Raw genomic sequence first — 7,500 nt, 5'->3', positions numbered from 1 at the left:
TGTTGAGTATATCAAGGTATGGCTGTATTATTTCTGTGGATGTCTGTGTAACGATGTGTACATATGATTGTTATGTCGTCTGCGTAGGAAGAGATTTGTATTTTTTAGGTGTCTGGTGTGGGTATATCATACATGTCTAGATTAAAGAGTGTGGGGGATAGAACAAATCCAGGACATAATACCTCCGCCCAAAATACCTCCAGCCAAAATCCCACACCCAAAATACCTCCACCCAAAATACCTCCTAAACCACCCATAATACCTCCATGCAAATGATAAGTGTTATGATAAGGACATTTGGGGATGATATTGTAAACAATATGTAGAGTATAGAATCCTATGGATAGTATCATTAGAGGACTTTTTCATTCAGGATTATGGTAGTATGGTAGATCAAAGGAATAATCAATTCTCTATAGAAATTCTTAATCAAAGGAATCAGACAAAACAATACCACGACTTCAATTCACATGTTCACCCATAGGTAATTGTTTGATAAATTGGATACAGTGGTCCTTAGAATCAGAAGTTAGATAAATCCATTGGACTGCAGCAGTATTACCGTGAAAATGAAGAGTTCCAGAAGTTTGTCGGGATGATGGACGGACTTGCGTTTTTACCAGTCGCCGATGTGAAAGATGGATTAGCGTACCTTTCGACAATGGTGCCGGATTAGGACTTCTTGGGTACTTTGATGCTACCTATGCGAATGGGTCATATCGTCGAGTGCGTCCACGTGAGGGTGTGATCCGACTGAAACGTGTGGCTCCTCTGTTTCCTCCCGCAGTGTGGAATGTTCATAATGCGACATTAAATGATGGGGTCCGTATTAATAATGCCTGTGAAGCGTGGAATCATAAATATTTCCATTTGATAGGACATCATCATCCATCAGTGTGGAGAGCGATCGAATCATTCCAGCGGGAAAATGCAGCCATATCTGCATTGTTACAGCAACATGCCATCGGGCTAAACAAATCCGCAGAAAATATGATCACTGGTGTTTTATTAACTTTGATTTTTTATACATCTTTTAATATTTGTTGTTGTTATATTTACCGTATCTTGAAGTGCAGCGTGTTAAACGTAGGGCTACACAATCTCGAAAATAGATATAGCTTAGACAACACGTTTTTAGAGAAAAATGAGTGCGAGAGAGACTTGGGAGTTCTAATGAGCCCTGACCATAAACCCAGGAAATAATCTCCAGGAATAAAGCTAACAGAGCATCAGGTTTTATTGCTAGGACGGTTACGAATAGAAATGTGGAAGTAATTATCAAACTCTAGCGTTAGTTAGATCCATCCTTGACTATGCGGTACAGTTTTGGTCTCTGTCTTATATAATAGACATCAATTCAGAGGAGAATGACCAAAATGATGCATGAGCTCAGAAATTTACCTTACGAAGAGAGGCTTAGGCACCTTAACTTACACTCTCTGGAAAAACGCAGTGTGGGATGATCTAATAGAGGTGTTCAAGTGGATCAAAGGCTTTAATAATGGTGACGCAAACAAGGTCATCACATTAAGACAACAGGGCAGGACTCTTAGTAATGGGTTTAAACTGGACAAATTTAGATTTACGAAGAAAATAGGCAAGAACTGGTTTACTAATTGGGTGGTCAACGAATGGAATAGACTTAGTAACCATGTAGTGAGCGCTGAAACTATCAGTTGTTCTAAGAAACGGTTAGACAACTTTATGGATGGGGATGACAGGTAGCAATGGGCGTGGAACTGCCTAGTGTAGGTCTTATGGTCTCTTGCAGTCTCATCCATTCTTATGTTCTTATGATTCTAACGCAAAAATCGTATATCACGGTAAAATATTCAGGGCTCCTTTGACAATTTTTATCATAATTATTTTGTCAGCCTTGTGGGCGGCACATCCCAGCTAGAATTGCTCCCCAGGCACATTGACATTTTCCCACATCACATTTTCACACATCCGTTTTCCAACATTGTCATTTTCCCACATACAGGAGGACACTTTCCCACATTTTATTAATTTCATAATAATTATCAATGTGCGATAAGGATAATGTTATAACTTTATATTAGACTTATGTGACTTATGGATATAATCATTCAAAATCAGAAATCAATATATTAAAAGAAAAATATCAATTAATGAAAAATGGAAATGCCCATTATTATTGAAATTCCAAGATATCTTTGAACTTGAAAATACATAGTAATATACATAGTAGGCCTATATCAATCTATGTGAAGAATCGAATAGAGAAATGTCAAGGGTACGTGGTGACAGACTTAAAGATGAATCAAACAAGAGAAACTGGAGAACACAACCATGTATCAGATGATTCAGCAGTGAAAGTAGACAAGACTAAAGCGGAAATGAAGAGATTGGCTGAGATAGAAGTCTGTAACCATGTGCAAATAATCCCCAAGGTTATATCTAACGTCAATGACGAAAATGTCAAAGCCATCAGACAAGACGACGAAACATGTCGAAAGATCCAGCAACATTAGATGAGCTTGTCATAGATGGAAAGTGGGCAGCAACATCAGCAGAGGAAGGCGCAGAGAGATTCCTGTTGCATGGTAGCCAGAAGTTTGGCCAGAAGGTGATAATATATGCAAGTGGTACAGGTCTGGAGAAACTAGCAACTTCAAGATGTTGGTTCATGAATGGGAACTTCATCATGGCTCCAGACCAGTTCGAGCAGATTTACGCCCTAAAAGTGCCATTCGGTGATATGTCTATATCCGTCGGTTACTGTTTGTTGGAGAGAGAGGGTAAAGCAACGTTTACAGAGATGCTACAGATCTTCGTTGATAAGTGTCAGGAGCTATAATACTTTCTAGAAGTCGAGAACATCATGGTGGATTATGAGCGGGCAGTACATAAGGCGATAAGAAGTGTATTTGACGATAATGTGAATGTGAGGGAATGTTTCTTCAACCTTACGCAATCTTCGCGGCGAAAGATTCGGTCTCTGAGTCTTGTGGAACACAACAACACTCTAATGTAACTCATTCCGGTCTCATGAAATCATACAACATGTGAACTGAAGTCGTTGTGATGTACGGTATACATGGACATTTAATGTATATAAATGATCATAAATCACTGAAATATTTATATATTTTTATACATAGATTGATATAGGCCTGTTATATATTTTTACTATGTATTTTGAAGTTCAAAGATATCTCGGAATTTCAGTAATAATGGGCACTTCCATTTTTCATTACTTTATATTTTTCTTTTGATATATTGATTTCTGATTTTGAATTGTGATATTCATAAGCCACATTGTAGCCATTCGTATTGCTTATCATTCTCTAATATAAAGTTATAGCATTATCCTTATCTCACATTAACAATTATCATTACATTAATAAAATGTGGCAAGGCGTCCTCCCGCATGTGGAAAAATGACAATGTTGGAAAATGTGATGTGTAAAAATGTGATGTGAAAAAATGTCCATGTGGGAAAATGTCCCGGATTCTCATGGGGATGACAGGTGGTAACGGACACGGAACTGCCTAGTGTAGGCATTATGGTCTCTTGCAGTCTCCTTCATTCTTACGTTCTTATTATTCTAACGCAAAATTCGTATATCACGGTAAAATATACGGGGGTCCTCTGACATTTTTTATTATTATTATTTTGTCAGCCTTGTAGGCGGCATCTCCAGACTACTGTAGAATATGCACCCCCACCCCCTTCCCCAGCCCTGACAGCGACACACCCAGTCGCTCCACGTCTCTCGCAAGAGACCCACAGGTTGTCGTGTTTTCATCTTGATGATTTTGTTTCTTTCTTTCCTTTTTCAGTTTTTATCTAATTTTTTATCTTATTTTTTTTATTCTATTTTTCATCTTATTTATTTATTTATTTATTTATTTATCTATTTTTCAGTTTAATATTATTTTACAAGCAATTCAAGCCAATACCAATACAAATGAAATAATCAGTCAACAAATGTACAGAATATAGATTGAGTTACGTTCCATAGAGGCATTCAGAATATCATTTGGTCAATAGATATTGACTATATGAGGGCTTTGATGAATTCATCGCTTCTTTCTCCCTCCTCTCAAGAATGACAAATTGCTTTCTAAATACCCAAACACTTCTGGATATGTTCATCATTCAACAGCATCTAATAACAGGGGCACATGGCCAAGCATATCAGCTGGTCAAATATGTTTTGTTTACATTGTGACGTAGATCAGACAGCGTTCTAAAGAAACAATCAAACACGTGTTGGTTATCGATCACGTTGGCCGTTCTTCCTCTGATCGATCCATAATAAATAAACGCGTGGTAATAAAGTCACATTTTCCTTTCTAATTGCAAGATTTCGAGGAAAGATAAGGATAGATCGATGCACCCCTGACAACTGTCCACAATGTAAGACTAAAGTCCTGTTGCGAGACACGGTAATATAACCTCTAAATACCTATACATAAGTGTGATTTTTTTTGGAAAAAAATATCTTTCATTTTAGGACAGTCGATGATTAAAAACGTATAAGAGTGGAAATGGAAAATAGTAATCTACGACTCCTCTTTTTAACAGCGGGGAGGAGGTGGCGATGTCCTTGAATACAGCATTGTACAGAAAAGTTCAAAACTCAAGGAATATAAACAAGGGAGAAATGGAGTCAGAAAGATACACACACGTGTGTGCATTTGCCTAATTATATTATAGCAACGCTCGTCGGGTCCCGTATCCTGGTCTCCAATTTATCATACCTAGCCTCAAGTTCATGTACAGTTCCAACTTGATCTATATTCTTGTTTTCCAGTTATCACATTGAGTGACCTGAATACTGGAAGCATATCACCTCTTTCTCCTCGATCTTTCAAGGTTGGCAGACCCACTGATTTTAGTCTCCCCTCACATGGTTTATCTGCCAGGCTGGGGACCAGTTTTGGTGTTGCCCTTTGTATTCCCTCAATCTTGCTTATAATCTTCACTCTGTGTGGGGACCATACCATTGACGCATATTCCGGTATTGGACAGATCAGTGTTGCGATTATTATTATTATTATAATTTTCGTCTCTTCATCCATATAGTGAAAAAACACGTTAATCCTCTGCAGTAGTGTGTACGTCTGTTGTGTAATACACCATTGCCTTGGATCACATGCTGGACTCGTGATCAACGGCTATTACCCTTACATATAAGAGTTCAGAGCTATGAGTAATGCTGTGACCTCACACATACACAGCTCCTTGTCCACAGGAGATGGAATACTGACTTGCAGTGCAGCAATGCTGATATTATTTCACCTCTGGTCGAGAATCGAACTCGGACCGCTTTATTAGGCGATGCGAACGGTACCACTGCCCCGTGTGTGTATTTAGTTTAGTACATGTAAATAAAAACGCTTCTTCGTCATGTCTGTGTTCTTGACCTGAGCTTGAGACAAGTTAGGTCAACGCATAGCAAGGAACAAGATAAAACTTAAACCCACTCTCGGAGAAGTTGGTCCTCCTCAGCAGTTACTGCTGAAGAGTATCACAGTTAGTGGTCGAAATATACGGTTTACTCTATATCTCAGCTTATCTTTCTCCGAGAGTGGGCTTAAGTTTTATTTTATTCGTGTTTTACGACACCTACGTTACTTGATTTAAAGGAACAAAATATTCATCGTATCTGTCTATTGTTGTTGGCGTTGCTGTTGTCGTTGTTAGTTTTATTGTTGCTTTTGTTGTTGTAGTTGTCGTTGTTGTCGTTGTTGTTGTTGTCGTTGTTGTCGTCGTCGTTGTTCTTGTTGTTCTTGTGTGACGATAGAACCAGATAATGTACAATTATCTGGTCCTAAACACAGGCGTGAATAAACTGTGTGTGTGTGTGTGTGTGTGTGTGTGTGTGTGTGTGTGTGTGTGTGTGTGTGTGTGTGTGTGTGTGTGTGTGTGTGTATGTGTGTGCATATACCCTCATAATCTCAGGTTATACGGCGTTATCGTTGGCTGATAATGGCTGCATACATTCCACCTATCTGTGAACTTGGATCTAAAGGCGTTACCCTTGTCCCTAGTTATTCCAACAGCCAGGGCAAGTGGTGGTTACCAAAAGCCATTGGTGTCGAACCAGAACCATCGTAGTTGAGAGGAAAGCTCAAGGACAAACGCTCCACAGTGGTACACGATCATGAATTTGAAATAAATAAATAAGCAAATAAATAAATATATAGAAATAAATGAACGTAAAAATAAACTAATTAGTTAATTAAGTGATGAATTGATAGACAAATAAATGAATAGGATAACTATGACAACAACAATAACTTTGCCCCTGGCATCTCTTGCAGAAGACCTACAGCCTTCAGGTAACCGGTAATAACAACAAAAACAACATCAGTGACAATGGTAATGATAATAATGATAATAACAATAACAACAACAATAAATAGAAAATAAATAAGGCAACAAAGACGACGAAGTCTTCAATATCCTACATGTAAACGATCCCTCCTAATCTGAATAAAATCGTCCGGCGACAGCCTCGATTCTCCTATGCCGTGCCGCGTTGTATAATGCTTAGTTGTGGCAGATGTCCTTCACGGGGTCCCGATTCCTCTGAATCTCGTTCAGGCAAGTTGACCGCATATAAAACATCAAATGTTTCTACCACTAACACTCCACTCACACACTAACACTAACACTCCACACACACACACACACACACACACACACACACACACACACACACACACACACACACACACACACACACACACACACACACACACACACACACACACACACACACACACGCATATATATATATATATATATATATATATATATATATATATATATATATATATATATATATATATATACACACACTGGTTCGTTAATCAAAGAAAGATCGTGAACAGAGATTATTGGTTTCCATTACAGATCAATGGAGTGATTTTTCGAAACCAATCGAAAACTAAAAAAAAAAAAAATACAATAATGATAATAAAAAAATAACAAAAGATACTGAAGTCTAAATATAATAGACTCATAAACCTTTAACAAGAATAACCATTAAATGTCCCCAATCAAAGGTCTAACGAACTTCTTTAACCAGAAGAAAAATATAAAGTCAGTATCGCTCGTACAGCTGAATACATAAGCACTAGTTACCAATATTCCACAACAGCACGATTTTTTTTTACGTAATATGGCCAATGGCAAATTCATTATAGATCCATGTATTCTCATATTATTCAACATGCACATTCGTTAACTCATGAGCTTTATCACAAGGTGATAAAACGTCAGTTGTTATGCTTAGCGCTGCAGTTAAACATCACATCGTATTTCGTCATATTTCGTTTTATGATATCACATGACTTCATATCACATCACATAATCAAGTCATGTCATACGAAGGGGCTTCAAAAAGTTCGCGGAAAAAGTCCACAACTAAAGATTGTACGGAAGGAATTTTATTTTAATGCACCTAAATATTCCTGTATCAACGTGTTATAATGAGTTTAAACATGAATCCATAAATACAG

At 37.8% G+C, this 7,500-nt stretch overlaps 1 protein-coding gene across 2 annotated transcripts in view; it reads right to left on the bottom strand.

The window, feature by feature from the left end:
• The window catches only part of LOC143021704 (venom phosphodiesterase-like), a 37,694-nt gene that overhangs the window by 26,202 nt on the left and 3,992 nt on the right, over positions 1 to 7,500 (bottom strand). The window contains exon 2 of one of the 2 annotated variants that reach the window (XM_076179350.1): positions 563 to 652. The exons of the other annotated variant lie outside the window; for it this stretch is intronic. The gene's annotated coding sequence lies outside the window, so the exon portion shown is untranslated. The remainder of the gene's footprint in view (positions 1 to 562; positions 653 to 7,500) is intronic. 2 annotated transcript variants of the gene reach the window in all.

The sequence above is a fragment of the Oratosquilla oratoria genome, chromosome 42 (assembly GCF_046742065.1).
Source record: "Oratosquilla oratoria isolate Oo_2021 chromosome 42, ASM4674206v1, whole genome shotgun sequence".
Classification (NCBI taxonomy): domain Eukaryota; kingdom Metazoa; phylum Arthropoda; class Malacostraca; order Stomatopoda; family Squillidae; genus Oratosquilla; species Oratosquilla oratoria.
The sequence above is the reverse complement of the archived record's forward strand: the minus strand, read 5'-3'. Positions and strand labels throughout refer to the sequence as shown.